At 36.6% G+C, this 20,241-nt stretch overlaps 1 long non-coding RNA gene across 1 annotated transcript; it reads right to left on the bottom strand.

Annotated features, from left to right (window-relative positions):
* Window positions 1–241: 241 nt before the first annotated feature.
* LOC114287921 (uncharacterized) lies at window positions 242–3,265 on the bottom strand. Its single transcript, XR_014343340.1, has 6 exons — window positions 3,166–3,265; window positions 2,970–3,051; window positions 2,008–2,160; window positions 1,393–1,529; window positions 1,081–1,295; window positions 242–742 (listed from the first exon to the last, which is right to left on the bottom strand). It is a non-coding gene; the product is annotated as an uncharacterized LOC114287921 (long non-coding RNA).
* Between the last annotated feature and the right edge of the window lie 16,976 nt (window positions 3,266–20,241).

The raw sequence follows: 20,241 nt of genomic DNA, 5'->3' as shown, positions 1-20,241 counted from the left end.
TGTCAATCCATCCCTTTGTTAGCAAACACATATATATACACTCACATGGGGTTGTCCCATCATGTGAGAGGCAGGGTTGTGGAAGAGATGTTTTGGACTGTGGACATAACTGCTCCCATACTAATCGAGAGCAGAAAAACGAAACAAAAGAAATGGCAAGATTAACAAATATAAACAAAAGATCAATTCAAACACAAATATAATTAAGGGGAAAATATATCAATTCATTTAACTTACAATGCATGGAACAATGGAATTTTCCATTAATTGAGGCCACATTGGAACTATGCCATCTCTTACTAGCGCTCGTAAAGGCCATGCACGTCCAAATATCCTTTTTCTCACAGCAAGAGGCCTCTCAGTCACCCCTAATTGCTTGAAGCTCTATGGCAAGCTTGTGTTTGCGTTTTCATCTTCTTTCGAAGTTGGGCTATGATGGCAGGGTTCAAGGATGTCATATAAGTTCAGATCTTTTATAACCTAGATAGTCACCATGACAGGAAGTGAAAAACCAAAACATTTTTAAATATAAACATAATATTCATGAATCACTTTATAATCTCTCACTAAAGGCTACCAGTAATTGATCATTGTCTGTGACACCAGGAATGCAACAACCATCTGCACTCACTAGAAAGAAAATATCAGATTGTGGCTATGATTGGCTTCTTCGTTGTTCCTTTTAAAAATGGAAGAAGAATTTTGGGAGCAGCAGCTGTTTCTCCCCTTTTAGAATGTAATGCTTGGTTACAGAAGTGTAAACCTGCAAAAAAAAAAAAAAAAAGACTGACAAATTAAGCCCTAAAAGCAACAGGAATCAATAAATTGTGATGATAATAAACATAGGAGCACAATTGGGCACAATAGAAAATCAAAATTAGTTTCTATTGTTTCCTAGATTCAGCTTTTTAATTTAGTTCACTCATCATTCCTAACCAGAGAGTTAAACTTGGATTTTCAGCCATCACAAATAGAGTCGATATCCACATATCACCTCCCATGCAGTAAACATATTTAGAATCACAGAAAACAATGGAGCATGCCTCCATAACAAGAGATGGCCCTATAATCCTCAAGTACCTTGGTTAGGTAAAGCAGTTCCTCTGTCAAGGTTATTCTTCATCTCCAGGGTGTATCTCCCAAAGGCTCACTCAATCTTCTTATTGAAATGTTCATTACGGTCATTGATCGAATCAATATCTTTCTCATCATGAAACCTTCTCCTCCAGCTTCTCATCTCTGTCCTTGAGTTCCTTCACCATCCTTTCAATCTTGTCCTCGGCAACTTTTGGTGCCTGTCAAATATGAGTAGAATTTTTTGTTCTGTTCAAATTTCTCTAAATTGAACCATTTTAGCCAGAAACACATAATTTCCTCCATTAAAACACTTACCTTTCCATATTGGAGGCTTGAAGCTTCTCTGTAGAATTCTGGATCAGCTTCTTTCATTTTATTGTACTCTTCGATGTCAATCTCAATGTTCTTTGACCGTTTCTTGTATGCATTGTACAATGTTTTCTGATTAAAAACTGTTCAAGCAAGGAAATGTATTTCAGTACATACATATAAGGTATCAAATGTCAATGTTGAATGGTTCAAAAAAGGTGGGGGAAAAAAAAAGAAGGTAACTTAAGCTTATCTTTATATTGGAGAATTAAAGAAGTTTTCAACAAAATATCTATTTCCAGCCTTCCAAGCACAATATATGTAAAATAGCTTGAACCCATGAGAATACAGATATATACTAAGATATGTACTGTACCAATAATTCAACACTGTATTATGCTGTTTATTTGACCATGTAACAACAATTATTCTTTCATTTTATCCAACCAACTAAAAAGTTCTCTTCCAAGAAGATATGGTAACAAAAGTTTGTAGCAAATAGAAAACTAAAGCAACCTTTCTTAAGTAAACTTAAAAATTAATATTGATTAAAGAAGGCAACAAGGGAGCACCACCCATGTACAAAAGCAAAAAAAAAAAAAAAAAAAAACAATAAGTTACCTAGTTCATTTTTATCCATTAGTGCCTTAGCTTCAGCAATTACTCTAAAGCAATAGTCACTACATTGATGATAAGGGTTTGATGCATTTTTGCAATCTGGAAGCACTCTTCCTTCTTCATTCACATTTTATGCCTCTATATTGCTCTTATTGCCTGAAGAAAGCAATCCAAATATGAAAGAACATTTAGATTGTAAATTTAGGTTCCATAACCAAATTTCATATATGCATGCATGTGAACACACAATCAATTGAAGCTCAATCTAAAATTTACTCAAACTAAAACCCATAATCTATATCTATTTTTATTTTATTTTATTTATCAATCCTGCATAAATCTCGGTAGCCTTTAGTGAGAGATTTACAAAGGCTACCGGTAATTTATCAATTTCATAAATCCTACACCGCTTGCACCATATCCCATTTCCAATGGACTGGATTCATCATGACCCCTTAACCGGCCTAAATTGAAATCCCATATCTATATAGACAAAGCAACAATGAAAACCAGTACAGTGCATCCACTTGGACCAATTGCTTCATAAAGTCATAATCAAGTAATAAAAAAATTGGGAAGTTGAGATTGAAAATGAGTAATTAGGAAAAGTCCCACTTATTATACACACCTAAGTTCTAACTAAAACTTCTTGGCTGCTTAAATACAGTTAACATGATTCTAAAAACATAATTTGAAGAAATTCACTTTTAAAGCAAAATATGTTCTGATTTTTAAATAATATTATGACTAGTGGGATGTGGACTCGCATCTTTTGCTATGAATGCAATGTCTACATAACAAGATGGTGTAATCAGGTCCTTGTCTAAGCACTTTTGTATAACACATGTCCAAATCATTTTATTTCTTTTTAATTCATAGAGATGATTGTTTAATGGAAGGCATACATTAGAGTGTACACACAAATTTAAAACACAACAGCAACTATTATGGGATGAAACACTCACCAAATTTCTCCCCTTCTTCCCTCATGTCCTCTAAAATTTCCTTATACTCTCCATCATCCATCAGTTCATCAGCAGTAATTAGCTTCATGGTGCCCCAAAATGAAGCACCATTAGCACGAATAGACAATAATTACTGTAAAGGGGGTTGGCATGGGGAAGAAAAAAGTCAAACTACAGAGGTTACTATTAATCATACCTCAGTCAAGCATAGAACTTTGGTTGGAGTCTCTGCAGTTGTTGTGGGTCCTGTCCCTACCCCAGGAAGATTCACACCACCAGCTCGCCAGACCATTTTCTACAAAACAAGTCAGGAATGAAAAATGTATGAGCGATGAAAAGGTAGAAATCGAACAGGTGAAGGAAAATAGCATTATCCCTTACCTGCAAAGCTATATGTTGTTGTGCCTGAGATGAACTTCGATTTCAATTTCAAGAGAGAACTTCAAAATAGCTTTGATGAATAACCGATCTGAATCGCTGAGATCGATCTGAACCTCTAAATCACCAAGCTGAATCAGCGATCTGAATCGCTGAGATGACCTTCGATTTCGATTTCGAGATATGAATCACTGAGATCGATCTGAATCGCTGAGATCTGAATCACGATCTGAATCGAACTTCGATTTCGAGATATGAATCACTGAGACCGATCTGAATCGCTGAGATTTGAATCACGATCTGAATCGAAATCGAAGTGATATGAACTCAGAATTTTAAAATTTCGAGATATGAACTTCGATATCGAGATTTGAATCGCTGAGATGAACTTTGAAATCGCTCTGATGAATCACTTCGATTTCGAGAGAGAACTTCTATTTCTGAGGATTCCATTGATAAGCAACTGAATCTCTGTGATAATCAGGGTTTAGAGAGAGAGAGAGAGAGAGAGAGAGAGAGAGAGAGAGAGAGAGATTATTTGTGAGTGCATCGGTTCAATTTGGGAGTTGAGATTCTGAGATTGAAAAAGGAAGCGCGTGAGACAACACGCATTTGAAGGCGTTAATAAACGCCTCATATTCATAAAACGGCACCGTTTCAATTAAAGAAAAACAAGACGTTTATAAAACGCCATTAAATATTAAAAACAGTGACGTTTTAAAAAACGTCATTAAAAAAACGCCACCTAAACCCATATTTCCTGTAGTGCATGTGGTGGTCATGATGACGATTCATGAGGTTTCGGTTCAGGAAGAATTAACAGACAGAGCCCTAGTTGATGTTTTGCCATGCAATGCAATGTTACTTCAGCGGTGTGGCCCAACCCCGTTGGCTCAGTGGGTCCAAATCTGAACTTCGCCACATGTACCCATTTATTCATTTATTTATTTGCAGTAGCTGTTCTTAATCAATCAATTAATCAAGTACACAAAATATACTCTTTTTTTTTTCACAACCGATATCTTTCTTTTTGGTTTTTCATGTAACAAACAAGGTTTAGTTAGGACATCTTCAACAGTGTATTAAATTTTTTTATTAAATTTGAGTAAAAATTTGAGAAATTTCTCAATTTGATATCGAGTTCTCCAACAGTGAATTTTTGACTATCAGCAAAACCCAAGTCGTCCGAGGGACGACTTGCCGGACATTCGTCTGATCGACCGGCAAGTGAAAACACAAGCCAAAGACCATGGAATACAAAGTTTTGTTTTGTCTTTGTTTGGCCCCTCAGAAACTGAAGAGAAACTAAATTCTTTTTATCCTCTCTCTCTCTCTCTCTCTCACTCAGCTCGACATTGTTGAATCCGGGAAAGCTAAATTGAGTTATCATTTTTGAAACTACTGGTAATGACCCTCATCCTCGTTTTAGCCATGTTCATGTTCATGTGCATCTGCATGATTTTGTTTTGTTAAGCTTGCATTTATAGATTTTTACTTGTTTTGCCTAAAGTAAAGGTCACTGTCATGTTTTGTGCTTATGTGATTTGCTTGAGTATTGCTTGTATGTTTCGTTCCTTGCTTGGTGTGTGTAGCCTAGGTCACACCCTTGAACCTCTTATACCTAGGACCATCTTGGAACCACTTTGGTTGACCTCCACCTTCACCCTGGCATAATGGCCGAGATTTCATCATCTAGGCCGAGGTGTGCATCACCTAGGCCGAGATGTTATCATTTTGGAATCCAACATCCTTGATCCTTGCACCTAGTGATCTTGTTCCTGGACTGGTATGACCAAGACCGAGATGTGGCACATCTAAGCCGAGGTGTGGCACAACTAGGTCAAGTGTTATCCTTTGTAGCCGAGATCATTGAGACCTTACTTGCCGAAGCCTATGTCTTGATCCGAGGTCGTTGCCTTGTTAGAGTGCCCTTGTCACCTTGCTTGTTATACACACTTTGTCACACTCTTTTCTTGTCATTCTGTCACCTTTTTGAGGAGATCCAATTCGGCGTTGCCACGTGTCCCAGCAGAGGGTTAAGTCAAGTACTAGCTGATAACCCATATCATTTTGTGTCATACCTTTTGCATTGTAGAGAGAGAAGCTCTAGGAAGAGGAAGAGAAGTTTAGAGTGAGAGAGCTAGATCCCAAGCTTGATCTTTAGAGTTTGAACCGTTAGATCCGTGTTTTGAGCTTAAATTATTGATCTACTCTTGTTGTTCTTTATATTGATCCAATCACATTGCATGATCTAGCATGATACATGAGCCATGCATTGATTTAAAATTTGGTTTTAGAAAGAGAAATGATGTTCATGTGTTCTTGAAGAAAAACCATGTTTTGATCCAAAAGTTTGTATAAAGATGCATGTTTTTGTGTTTGTTTTCATGAAATCTCCAAGTACGGGGTACTCAAGTCCATGCTCTTGAACTCATATTATGAAATCTCAGATTTTGAATAAAAAAGTTATGATTTTAGTATTCATGTTCTTCAAGAGGAAACCCAGATTTCCAGACTTCATTTGCCTAAGTGTGGTCACTGATACCCACTCTTGCCTAGATCTCACACCTAGGCCAAGCATCGTATCTCACCTTGGCCTACCTTGCATGATCACTTGCACCTTAGCCTATCTTGCATGTACACCTAGGCCTAGGAGACCACATCTCGGCCAAGAGGTATGGGACCTCGGCCAAGACCTGGTTGGGACCCAGCATGTTTTCCCGAGATGAAAAACAGTGTTTTAACTCCCAACACATGTTTTGCTTTGTCTTGACTTAGTTTTGAAAGAAATGCCGGGATCATTTACACTCATGTAAGGCTTATTTTAGGAATGCATTGCATAGCCATCTTTTGAGCATTCTTTCTTGTCTTCTTGAAATGCGCTCAGTGGACCTTGCCATGTATTTGTAGGTCTTGGATTCTTGCCTTAATCCCTGCACCCGAAGAGCTATGTGAGTGGTATTTTTAATAAAGCTATGTTCAAATGTTTTGATAAAAGCTCTGCTTTGTTCTGTTTTGGAAAAGTATTTGTTTAAGTATGAATGATTATCCCTAGTTTTGTATCAAGTATTATCTTGTTTTGATGACATTCTTGGAAAGTCCTTAATGCTAGGGGACTATAATGCAACTAGTACCCTTGTTTGAGATATCTCCCTTGCCACCGACGGTCTTGTACGGGTGGGTTTGTCTAATCGATTCTGGGTCGATTATTCCCTTGTTTTGTCAAGAATGTCATCCCTTGTATTATATTGATGCTAGTAAGCATCCCTTGAAGCTTTGAAAGACTTGATAGATGAACTTGGTTCATCCCTTGATTTTGTACAAGCTATGATATGTATTGTTTTGATAAAGATCTCGGATAACATTCATTCAAACCTTTATTACTAATATCATTCACTGAGTATCCAAGCTCACCCTCTCCTTATATATATGTAAGTGACGAGCAAGAAGGCGATGACGCCTAGATGTATTTTGCAAGTTCTGTTCAGATTCGTATTTTGCTAGCATCTTGAAGATTATGCTTCTTAACTTGTAATTCATGACTTTTGTATATGTCGGCTTGAGAAGCCTTTTGATCAAGATGTAATATGTACTATATTTTATTTGTATTCAAGTTGTAAAACCATGTTGAGATGTATGTCATTTCACTTGATCCATGCACAGCTCTTATAGACTAATTAGATTTAAATTTATTGCTTCCGCACAAGTAATCCAGATATGTATACTCTGATTGTGTGAACTTTGTAAGTTGACCTTTGGTAATCTCGGATTACTGGCCATCATGGCACCATTCTGTTAGGGGCGGGATGGGGTCGTGACATTGCTAATCTTTTGACGCTTTGTGTCTCTCTCAAGAAATGCCGATCAAGCACATTAGTCGGTGTTCTTTAGCTCGATGCTAATTCGAGCACAAATTCATAGCCATCCATTGCTATGTCTTGCATTAAATTGCAAAACCCATATGCAGTAATCTTTAAAAAAAAAATGTTAATGATCCTTCCTTTCTTACATAGAATCTGCGTGTGTTCATGAAGGATGGTGAGACGGAGAGCTTCTAAAACTCCAATAAAACCATAGAATAACAAATAAAATGAAGAAATAGTTCTTGAAGATTTGGGTGCTTTTGAACTCATTGTTGTTTGATTTTTTGGTTGATGAAGAATCAGAAATAGGGGTGGGGGTCTATGAAGATTGAATTTGGGAATGTGAGTTCATTGGTCATGAAGATTGATCTTGAAGATTTGGGTGCTTGTGAACTCATTGTTGATGAAGAAACTAGGGACCATAGTTCTAAAAACCGGCAGATACGTATCGGAAAAATAGGGCACCGTGACGGATACATGCCGGTATACCACTGAGATTCAAAATCGCAGGAGAATCGGCCGAGTTCCGGTACGTATTGGTTTGTAACCGTTACATAAGCCATTAAACAAGCAGCGACAGATCGATACTCTCTGGTGAAAAAGTTGAAAAACATGTGAAATAATTTTTAAAATTTCACAACTGCTACACCCGATTCCTGATATGTACCGATTGATACTACTGATACCGATACTCCACGATTGATATCGTTACGTTACCTGATACCACGATTTAGAACCATGCCATGGACGAATTCAATTTGAATTCATTCAACTACTGCGCTGTCAAAGCCTCTTTTAGAGTCAATTTCGCATTCACTTGGAAAATGGTTTAAACAACCAAATAGGCGAAGTGAATCACTACCTGGCAAAGAACGCGTTTCCACCCCGGACACACTTCAATCGGTGTCCGGAGCCCATCTCAATTTAGGCTCAAAGTTACCCAAAAGTCATGGTTGCACAAACCATTTTTCTGACACTCTGTGTTACCTATTTTTATAGGAATTGTTCAAGGAAAAAGATGACCGGAGGGACATTCGGCCAGACATCCGACCGGTCGTCTGGTGGGTCCCACCTCAACGATCATGCACAGTTAACTTGTAAAAGGTGCCCAGATCCTCAGTTTTGTGAAATATTTTTTAGATTCTCAATTTGATACATGTTTGATGAAACCATTGAAGTACAAAAAATGGGGACATTTTCACTAAATTTAAGGGATTGTTAGGAATGAACTATATTAGCGCACTTTTTGACTTTTTGGATAAAAAGTAAAAGAAAAAAAATGATTGTTTGTGATAACTTTTTGACTTTTTACGAAAAAATGTGTATTAAAATATGATATAAAATAGAAAAATTACCGTATTACCCCTACGCCCTATGCGTCCTAACAGTGATGATTGAAGGAACCAATACGAATTGCTTTGAAATGAGATGGTGGGCAGGCATGCTTCAGAATATATATGTATAGGATGAGGCTTCCCTCTAGTCCTTCATCGGACTGGAAGGTACTGTTGGATCCATGGGAGTCCACCACGGGTTCCATTTTGATAATCTTAACTGCTTAATATGTAAAACTCGTCAAGTACTACACGTCTGTAAAAAAATCACGTTGATCGGATATCAATAGCTATGTGATCAAAATAGTTTTGTATATATATATAAAAGACAGTGAAAAATAAACAACTGACAAAAATCTAATTTGATCGCATAGCTATCGATAGCCGATCAACTTGATTTTTTACAGGCATGTAATACTCAACGAGTTCTACACATTGACGGTTCAGATTATCGAAATGGAACCCGTGGTGGACCCTCACAGGGCCAACAGTACCCTCCAATCCGATGAAGGGCTGAAGAAAAGCCCCATCTAATTTATTTATTTTATTTATTTTTATTTTTTTTAGCATGTTCCTGTTCGCACTTTAGCTTTTACCATCACTTCAATACAAATTTGGCTTTTGTGCACTTTTTTTTTTTTTTTTTTTTTTTTTTTTTTTAAATAGTGATAATTTTGATTTTTTTAATAATTTTTTGACGTTTTATCTTTTATAGACTATCCCAAACAAGCACTAAATTTGGTGATGAATTTAATGTAAGGTTGGAGATGGACTTATTGAATTTGGTTTTGGCAAAGGAGTCACTTGGTTTTTCTCTTTCATATGCATCACTCAATTGGTGTGATTTGATATAACACTAAAATAATTAATGTTTGGTCTAAATTTTTGAATTTGTTACATGATAGATATATATATATATATATATATATATATTTAAATACTAAAATTAATATGGCAAAAGTAAAACCAATTTATTTTGAGAATGGTATAAGATATATATTTTGAAAAAATTTTATTTTATTTTACCAAATCGCTTTTAATTTTTAATTTATTATGAAAAAATAGATTGAAAAAATAAACCAAATAGTAATTTTACTAACACAGAATCAACTGTAGAAACTATGAAAAAAAAAATAATAGTAGTCATACACAGTAGACAATGGCGCCTATCGCTGCTGCTCCACTCAAATGATTCAACTTACATTTTGTATAATCGATTATATGTTTTTAAAATTGTTTGTGAAAAGGACGGTAGAAATTATCTAATTCTATTTTGATAATGAAAATTTGGGCGGTTACAGGAAGCCCATGTACATTGTCATCTCTCAAAGAGGGAAGATACCTAACAAACCCACCAAAAACACTACTGTACCGATATTGCCTAAATCCCATAGATGAAAAAGGAGAGACATAGATGACAATAAATAAAAGAAAAGCAAAATTAGACTATTCAAACTCCACTTTTTTGTTATATAAATTTATTTAACTTTATAATTAAAGTAGAGCTCAAATGAAAAAAATAAAAAAACAAAACAAAACAAAAACTAGTGAGATAATGGTAAAAGAAAAATGTTTGAGATCCCAATTTTTTGAAAACCTACACAATTCCTTTAGATCTCAACCATTAATGTATATGTGGAACCTATTCATATATGTGTGGGACCCATACTATCAATGGTAGAGATCCAAAGAGAATTGTGAGGTCTCGAAAAAATGGAGTCTCAATTATTATTGATGGCAAAATTAGGAAGTTGCAGAGAGGGTTGGTAGTTTAGGTCTTCCTGGGGGTGGGGGTGGTGGTGGTGGTGGGGGTAGTGTTTTGACGTAGGACATCGAGTAAAACGGTGCTCTTGCATTTGGGGCATCTGGGATCCTCCTCGGCGAGCATGACATACATGAGGCAGCGAGGACAACCCACCAGCATCATCGACGTGGCTTCTTCCGTGGAGCTACTGCTGCAGGAGTAATCTTGGTTCTGCTCCCACGACACGCATGAACTCTGCGGTGACGTCGGCGACACCGTTCCCAATCTTCTCGGCGATTCCACCACTTGCCTGTTTCCCCTCATCCTCGGCTGCGGCGGTGACAAATTCAGCTTCAACTCTAGCTTTGGTCCATTCCCCCGCCGACTCATCCTTTTCACTCTCTTTGTATACAATTTCTCACCACCAGTCTAATTAACCACGAAAAAAAAAAACAAGTATCGAAACATCATATTATATCCGTTTTTGATCATGTAATAGTAAATAAACTATGTCTTCAAATTTTTTTTAAAAAAAATAGTATATGATCACATACTATATAGATGTAAGCATATACCTTGAGATTGAGAAAGTTTTGGGAGACAAAAGGGAGAGGAGAGAGGTTGTAATTGTATATGGGATGAAGGGTGATGGGGATGGGTTGCTGGAGGGTTGTGGATGGACCGGTGAGGAGGACTACACCATGATGATTATGAGGCTCATGACCATCACCACTACTAACATGCTCTTGCTCAAGTGCTTCTGGTTGTTGGTTTTGAACCTCTAAGCCTATTATATATATACGAGGACTAAAGGGCAGAAAGATGGTTCTCTTTAAAACTTAATTTAATTAGGGGGGAGAGGTGGAGGGTATACACGGAGAGAGAGAGAGCGAGAGAGAGAGAGAGGGGAAACAATTGTATTGAATGGAATTGAATTCAATTGAATTGAAGGAGGAATGGTAGAAGAAGAGAAAGTGTGAATTAAGGGGCAGGAACTGTATTAATGGTTGGAAAAAATCCCAAGATGAGTGCAGAAAAAGGAAAATGGAAGTAAATATTGCAATTACACAAGTGCAGGAAGCATTCATTCATTGCTGTGAGAGAGAGAGAGAGAGGGAGTCGGTGTCATATATGTATATACATATATATACATGTATATATGTGCTCCATAGAGTATATTGGGTATGTGTAGAACTTTGAAAATACAAGTATAGAGGCAGAGCATGCTACACTAGAAAAGTCCAATAGGTTTCAAAGCCAAAACGAATTTCTAACAAATCCAACTGCAACCCCCCTATCAGTTCTTAATTCATTTCTTAATTAATACCACTACAAGAAAATACACCTTTGGCGACTAAATTTTTAGTCGCCAAAAGTCCCTTTTTAGTCGCCAAATGTCAAATTTCCACTTTCCCCGACAAAATCTTTTAGTCGCCGGGTTTGTCGCAAATAGACGGTCGGCAATACCTTTGGCGACAAAAAAACTTTTAGTCGGCAATACACAGGTTTTCAGCGACTAAGGTTTTAGTCGCCAATAGTCAATTCCATTTTTGGAAATTATACCTTTGGCGACTAAACTATTAGTCGCTAATAGTGAATTATTTTTTTTATTATTTATACATTTGGCGACTATTTTTTTTTTAGTCGCCAAAAGCATTTTTGAAAAAAAAAAAAAAGTTTTCCTTTGTGCCTCAGAGCTCCCACAGTTCGAACCTAGGACCTCCAAGTTCCAAACCTTAACCACACACTCCACCCCACTATGCCACTGAGCCATCTCATGATTATAATTGCAACTTATATTATTTATATATTACTTTCATCAGTATTAATACACAACTATATATATAAATGTAATTATATATATTCAAATATAATTTATGTAAAAAATAAATTATTTATTAAAAAAATTTTAGATCACTTTTGGCGACTAAAAAAATTATTTAGTCGCCAATTCTATTATTTTTGGGCTACTAATTAATTTTCCGTCGCTAAAGAAAACCATTTCGCCTAAAAACCTACCCTTTTGGCGACTAAACTTGTTTTTGGTCGCCAAAAACCTCCCCCTTTGGCTACTAAAGTGAATTTTAGTCGCCATAAACCTGTTTTTAGCTACTAATTTTTTTTTAGTAGCCAAAAAGCTTGACCTTCAGCGACGAAACTGTTTTTAGTCGCCAAAACAGGTACAATCAGCGACCAAAGTGGTTTTTAGTCGCCAAAACCTTAACGTTTGGCTACCAAATGGTTTTAGTCGCCAAAAACCCTAACCTTTGGCTACTAAAAATATTTTTGTCGCTAAAACCCCTATATTTGGCGACTAAACTGCCTTTTAGTCGCTAAAACCATTACATTCGGCGACTAAAGTCTTTTAGTCGGCAAAAGTGACCAATTTTGGCGACTAATTCCATTTTAGTCGCCAATTCCATGACTTTCAGCGACGAAAATTCCCATTTTAGTCGCCAATAGTGTTTTTTGTTGTAGTGTACGTCTCTCCTATATGCTTCCTTTGCATGCTAGTTTAGTTTTCCAGAAAATATAAGGTTTAATTTTATATAATTACAACCCCTTATTTATTGTCCCACCAAATTATTTTCAATATTTGAATACTAGTCACCTTTCCTATGCTTCTGACGTTGGCATGGCATCACTTCATCTTTTCTGATAAATTATATTTTCTACTTCCAATTTTCATTCAACTTTTATTTTGGTTTAGGCCCCGTTTATTTTGATATAAGTTATTTTTGTCAAAAATATATTACTCATTTTTTGTTATTTAGTTGCACAAAAAACAAGTAAAAAAAATATTTTTGCATCATTTTTTCAAAAATGACTTAATTTATAAAAATTTCGTAAGTCAATTTTTATAAAGTTGACTCTCAGTCACTATTTTTTCAACATGTTTTTCTTTTTCAGATAAATATTTTAACTCACTAAAAATTCATGACATTTTATTGAATCAAAATTTTGTTGTTAGTGTCAACCAAATGCCGAAAAACAAAAACAAAAATATTTTTTTGTGTAAAATCAATTTACAATAAAACTATTTTTTGTTAAAAAATTAACAAAAATTGCTCATGTGCTAGGCACATGAAAATCTTTTAAAAGTAGGCGTGTTCGCGGTTCGGTTGCGGCCAGAGAACTTTCAATCCGCTATTCGTCCGTCGAATTGGCAGGTTGAAAAAAATCAATCCGCATCAGTCCACTGGATTGGCGGATGTGGGTTGAGCAGATTGACAGATTGATGGATTAGCGAGTGGATACAAATCCGTTTGATAGTTTAAACTTTTATCAATTTTGAACATAATACAATAACTTGTCAATATTTTTTTTTTTTGTTTTTTTGTTTTGTTTTCGTAACAATACAACTCAATATAACTAAAAGATTATCAAGTAAATTATCAAATACCAATAATAAATACATATAAGAAAATCATGCATTATCAAAACTATTTCATTATTTTTTTTATTCAAAAACTATTTTATTTATTTTTTTTAAAAAAAATGACAAAACTAAGTCTTATATTTTTCACACAAAAATACGAAATATCAACACTTATCGTTTGATAAAAGAATTTCTAAATTGAAAACACAACATAATATCTAAACTCTTTTTCAATTGAAAACACAAACAAAATATCTAAATAAACTAAAAATACAAAGTCTTACAAATTACTAGGGGTGTTCGGTTGTGGCCAACTGAACCTCAAATCTGTCATCTATCCAAAACTAGACGGATTGCAAAAAATCAATCCACAACCGTTCACTCGTCATCACACATTAGTCCAAAATGCGACAGATTAATTCGATTCAGTCGGTTTAGGCGGATCAGAATATCCGCTGAACACCCCTATTTAAAGGGCATTTAAGGGGTAAATTTTAAAAAAAAAATTCATTTTTTCACTTTTCAACTTCATTTAAATTTTACTTTGATCATTTATGTTACATTTACTCAAAATTTAAAGGTAAATTACAAGAAATTTTTGTATATTAATAGGATACCACGTGACACTATTTTCTACTAATGACAATGTATATGTCCCTTATTGTTCCCCAAACACCCAACATGAATGTAGTGGACTCTACTGTCAAACCTAATCACAATGGTAGAAGGTACCACATGACATATACCCTATCTACATACAAAAATTATACGTAAATTATATTGACATCCCTTATGGTTTGGAAAAAAATAGAACAAAACTCATAGTTTTAACATAATTACACAAACCACCCTTTTAGTAAGATTAAAAAGACCAGATGCAAATGGTATAAAAACACAATGTCAACTGTACATTTCAATAGCATCATTTTTTTATACATAAGACTAACAATTTTTTTGTCAAAAATGGGGTTAAGTGTTATATGAATTAAAACTTTAAAGGAGTACAATGTAATTATGTCAAACTTGTGACATTTACTGTATTTTCACTCAATTGGTTGGGATGTCAATATAATTTATCCAAATTTGAATAATAGAGTGACAGAATGACTACATTGAAACTTAAGTTGAAGTCTAAAAAGTTAATTATTTTATTTAAACACTAGGGATTAGATTAAAGTAAAATTTAAGTGCAAGTTAGAAAATGAAAAGTATAAACTTATCCTATGCTCGGTGATATACCTGCACAACAAAAATTTACACTTTTAGCGACCAAATTTGGTGACTAAAACTAATTTAGTCGCCAAAAGTCAGACCTTTGGCTACTAAAACTTTCATTGGTCGGCAATGCTTTATATTTTAGCTACTAAAATTTTTTAGTAGCCGTATATTTGTTATTGGCTACTAAAAAAAAATTGGTCACTAAATATGATGTAATAGGCAACTAGAAAAATTTTAGTTGGCATTAGTCTACATTTTAGGCTACTAATTCTTGTTTTAGTTGTTGTATACAACCATTTGCCGACCAAAAAAAGTTTAGTTGCCAAATAACAGGCTTACTTTTTGGATTACTCTTTGGTGACCAAATATATTCGTCGGCAAATATTAACTTTTGGTGACAAAAAAAAGTTTAGTCGTTGTATAATCAATTTTTGCTGTTGAAAAAAAAAATAGTAGCCAAAACAAACTTTTGGCTACAAAAAATTTAGTCGGTATTGATTATTGTTTGGCGACTAATATAAGTTTAGTTGCTAAAGGTAGAAACAAAATTTTTTTAAATGAGGGAACCAAATATTGGCGCCCACGCCTCTCTTTCACACAAACACAATCTCTGTTCTCTCACATACACACAGAACAGTCACCACCAAACCTCACCCCCACTCACCACCCCACTGTCGTTCATCACCATCGCACGTTGCAAATCACCACTGCCACTGCCACTGCCACAAATATAGGTTTTTCTCTCCCTCTCATTCAATCTCGGTCTCTCTGTCTCTGTCTCTCACTTTCTCTCTCTCTCTCTCTCCCTTCCTCTATTTCCCCATTTCTCACACTTGCTAGGGTTTTATATGATTTTTTGAGTTTAATTTTGTGTTGATTTGTTAAATGGGTTTGGTTGAAGTGGTTTGATTTCTATAAAATTGGCTTTGATGTCCAAAATGGGTTCGATTTAGGGTTTATGAATTTGACAGAGAAAAATTTTAATATCAAAAATCAAAATCAATGAACAAGCTAATTTTTTTTAGTTTAGCAAAGAAGAATCATTCAGAAGCTTTGATTCATAAGTGCATTCATACATTTATTTTTTAAGAATAGATTTATGGTAACAAAGAATGGAATTTGGGCTTTATTTGTTTTTTTCTTTTCTTGCTTGAGCAAAAACCATCATCCTTTGTCGCATGGTTGGGGTTCCATTTTCTGTGTGTTAAGCCCGATCTGCTATGCAACTTCTAGGTTGTAAAAACTCTATTTTTTCCCTCCTTTTGGATAATTGTTCCCTTCAACTTAAGTATTTTAAAAATTTAGCAGTTGCACCTTTCGTTATGTATTAGAGAACAATAATTAGACTGACAGATTTCTAACACTTCAAATTTAAAAGTAGATAGAAAGTTATATCTGTCAGTTTTGAAGATCGTAATGTTTCCTTTCTAATACTGATAACCATGGAGACATTTCAAAGATTGAATCAATGTACTATGGTAATTGACCTGCTGAAAATAAAGGTAGTTGATCTATGTTACCTGTCTCTTTGATTTTAGGTTAACAAACATTATGATCTACTGAGTACTGACAAGCTTCTATAAATATGGTTGGCGTGAGTCTTTCCATTTTGCACCCAGGTAAATGGCAAGCTTGATTTCCACATTATCGTTTTGGGTCTCTTTTTGTTCACTATGTACATGCAAAAGTGCATATTACTCTTTCTTGAAGTTTTATTATCAAATATCAATATTCTCATATTGGCAGATGGAAAGAAGAGTCACTTCAAGAGAGCATCAAACGACACGAGCACTTTCTTGCTTTACAACTAGGCCTGAAACAAGGGTAGAAGGTGTCACGACCCCAAACCGCCCCTAGTAGTTTGGTGCCGTGATGGCCAGTAATCCGCAATTACCGAAGGCCAACTTTCAAAAAACTTAACACAATCAGAGTATAATTCACGGGGCTCTCAAATGCGGAAGCGATAATCTAAAATACGAGTAGTCCATAAGAGCTGTGCGTAGATCAAATGCAATGCCAAACATTTCCAATTAACTTTACAACTTGAATACAACAAAGCAAAATGTGTGTTACATCTTGATCAAAAGGCTTCTCGAGCCGACATACACAAAATACAACAAATACAAGCCAAGAAGCATGATTTTCAGGATTCGCCGACATGAAATAAATGGCATCGCCGACGTAAATACAAAAACAAAGCCGACATAAGCACGAATCCAAAACAAGCTTTCAAAATAGTCTAGGCGTCGCCGACGTCCTGCTCAACACCTACATATATATAGAGAGGGTGAGCCTGAATACTCAGTGAATGGTACTAATAATAAAGGTTTGCATGAATATAGTCGAAGTCTTTCAAAACAAACACATCAAACTCTATCAAGACAAGGGATGAACCGTATTCATCAATCAAATATTACAAGTATCAAGGGATGCTTACTGACATCAGCGAAACACATCAAGCTCATCAAAACAAGGATTGTACGATCCGTAATCGTTTATTCAAAGGTACTGCGAAAGTTTATAGTCCTCCAGCACAAGGGACTTATGTTACTTAGGCCCGTAGCTCGATTTAACAATATAGTCTTTTCAAGAAAGGACCGTATCCTTTTATACTTAGGGCTACGAAAGTTTAGAGTCCTCCAGCACAAGGGACTTGTGTTACTTAGGCCCGTAGCCCGATTTAACAACATAGTCTTTCCAAGAAAGGACCGTATCCTTTTTGTACTTAGTGCTGCGAAAGTTTAGAGTCCTCCAGCACGAGGGACTTTTGTACTTGGTACTGCGAAAGTTTAGAGTCCTCCAGTACAAGGGACTTTTCAAGAATGACATCGAAACAAGGCTTAAACTTGATACATCAAAACAGGGCTATTCATTCATGCTTAGCAAATACTTTCGTCAAAGCAAAACAAAGCAAGATTTATCAAAAACAAGTGTAACATAGCTTTATTAGAAATACCACTCACATAGTTTTCCACGGGTGTAGGCTCAAAGCAAATATCAAGGACCTACAATCGCATGGCAAATCACATTCTCAAAACAAGCTCATATACACATGCGAATGATCTCGGCATTCTCGCCAGACCCAAGTCGATAACAAAGCAAAACATGCTGGAGTTTAAACACTGCTCCCGTCTCATGAAAACACACAGGGTACCAACCCGGTCTTTTCCGAGGTCCCACACACCCTCGCCGAGGTGTGGTCCCGCTGGCCTTAACCAAAAACAAAGTCGGGGAAACCTGGCTTCCCTTTTGAAGCACATGCAGTTCATGGTGAACATGATCATGAGAAAGATGAATGCAAGGTCAAAACTTGTTACAAAGATCTGAGATTCCATGCCATGAGTTCAAAACGTGGACCTGGGTACCCACATAAGAAAGTCATGCAAGCACAAACACAAAAACGTAGCTTTCGCTCCAAACTTTCGGATCAAAACGAGATTTTTCTTTCAAGAACATATGAAAACCATTTCTCTTTCCAAAACCAACTTCAAATCGATGCATGACATGCAAAACGATTCCAATCATGCAATGCAGCTAGATGATCATCAACAACAATCAAAGTAGATCAAGATTCAAACCTCAAAACTCGAATCCAACGGATCAAACCACGAATATCAAGCTTGGAAGGCTAGCTCTCACTCAAGAACTTCTCCTCCTTCTCTCTAGAGTTTCTCTCTCTAAAAGGCAAGGATTTGAGACAAAAAAAATGATTTGTTTCTAGGTCTGCCGGCTGTCTTAACAATCAGCTCAGACACGTGGCGCTGCCGGGTTGGTTCAACTCAAAAAGGTGATTGATAGATAAGACAAGTCTCTGACAAAGCGTACGCAGCAAGCTCGGGTAAGACACATCGGCAAGGAATGACATCGGCTCAAATCAAGGATCCGGCAACAGGATAACAAAAACATCGGCTAGGGAGGACGACGCTTTACTAAGCTGTGCCACACCTTGGCCGGGGTGTGCCACATCTCGGCCTAGGCCATACCTGCCTGCGGACAAGGTTCACTGAGTGCAAAACATCTCGGCAATAAATGCCCGAGGTGAAGGTGGGGGTCGACCAAGGTCTCAAAACAGTTCTAAGTACAAAGGTTCAAAAGCCGAACTAAGCTCAAGGCGACCTCGGCCACACACACACCAAGCAAAGAACAAAATCATGCAAGCAACTTTAAGCAAATCAAGGCAAGACAAAACCTTCAAAACAATATAACAAGGCAAGATCATGCATGAATGTATGCAAGTATGACAAGAGTAAGGTGAGGGTTGTTACATCCTACCCCCCTTAAAGAAGTTTGGTCCCCAAACTTAGATTACCTTGCTCTGAGAACAACTCCGGATAACGGATTCTCACATCCTCTTCCTTTTCCCACGTGGCTTCTGTGCCATAATGTTCCTTCCATTCGACCTTTACCATCGGTATCGATTTGTTTCTCAATTGTCTCACTTGCCTGTCAATAATCCTCATCGGCTTCTCCTCGTAGCCCAAATCCTCATTAACCGTGATCTCGGAATGATCAATTACATGTAGTGGATCTCGGATGTACTTTCTTAACATCTAAACATGAAACACATTGTGGACTTGGCTCAAATCTGGCGGCAAAGCAAGTCTGTAGGCAACGGGGTTAATTCTCTCAAGAATTTCAAATGGTCCAATATACCGTGGTGCCAATTTGCCTTTCTTTCCAAATCTTGAAACTCCTTTCATTGGTGAAACCTTCAGGAATACATGATTCCCGACTTCGAATTCTAACTCATTCCTTCTCTGGCCGGCGTAGCTCTTTTGTCGGCTCTGGGCAGTTTTAATCCTCTGTTGGATAAGTTTAATCTTCTCTGTTGTCACTTGAATCAATTCGGGACCAAGCAGAGCTCTGTCTCCAACCTCGGTCCAACATATCGGCGACCTACATTTTCTTCCGTACAAGGCCTCATACGGCGCCATGCCAATGCTAGCTTGATAACTGTTGTTGTAAGCGAATTCCACTAAGGGCAAGTGTGTTCCCCAACTCCCTAGGAAGTCCAATACACAAAGTCTAAGCATATCTTCAAGTGTTTGGATTGTCCTCTCTGTCTGCCCATCCGTCTGGGGATGAAAAGCTGTACTAAATCTCAGCTCGGCTCTGAAAGCTCTCTGAAGACTCTGCCAAAATCTAGAAACAAATTTAGGATCTCGGCCTGACACAATTGACATCGGCACTCCATGAAGTCTGACAATCTCGTTCACATATAACAAGGCAAGTTGATTGGCGTTGAAGGTAGTCTTAACAGGTAGAAAGTGTGCTGACTTAGTTAATCTATCAATAACAACCCAAACCGAATCCATACCCTTCGGTGTCTTCGGCAAACCAGTCACAAAATCCATGG

Source organism: Camellia sinensis, chromosome 10 (genome assembly GCF_055761805.1).
Source record: "Camellia sinensis isolate YWXY chromosome 10, ASM5576180v1, whole genome shotgun sequence".
In the NCBI taxonomy this organism is placed as follows: Eukaryota; Viridiplantae; Streptophyta; class Magnoliopsida; order Ericales; family Theaceae; genus Camellia; species Camellia sinensis.
The sequence above is the reverse complement of the archived record's forward strand: the minus strand, read 5'-3'. Positions and strand labels throughout refer to the sequence as shown.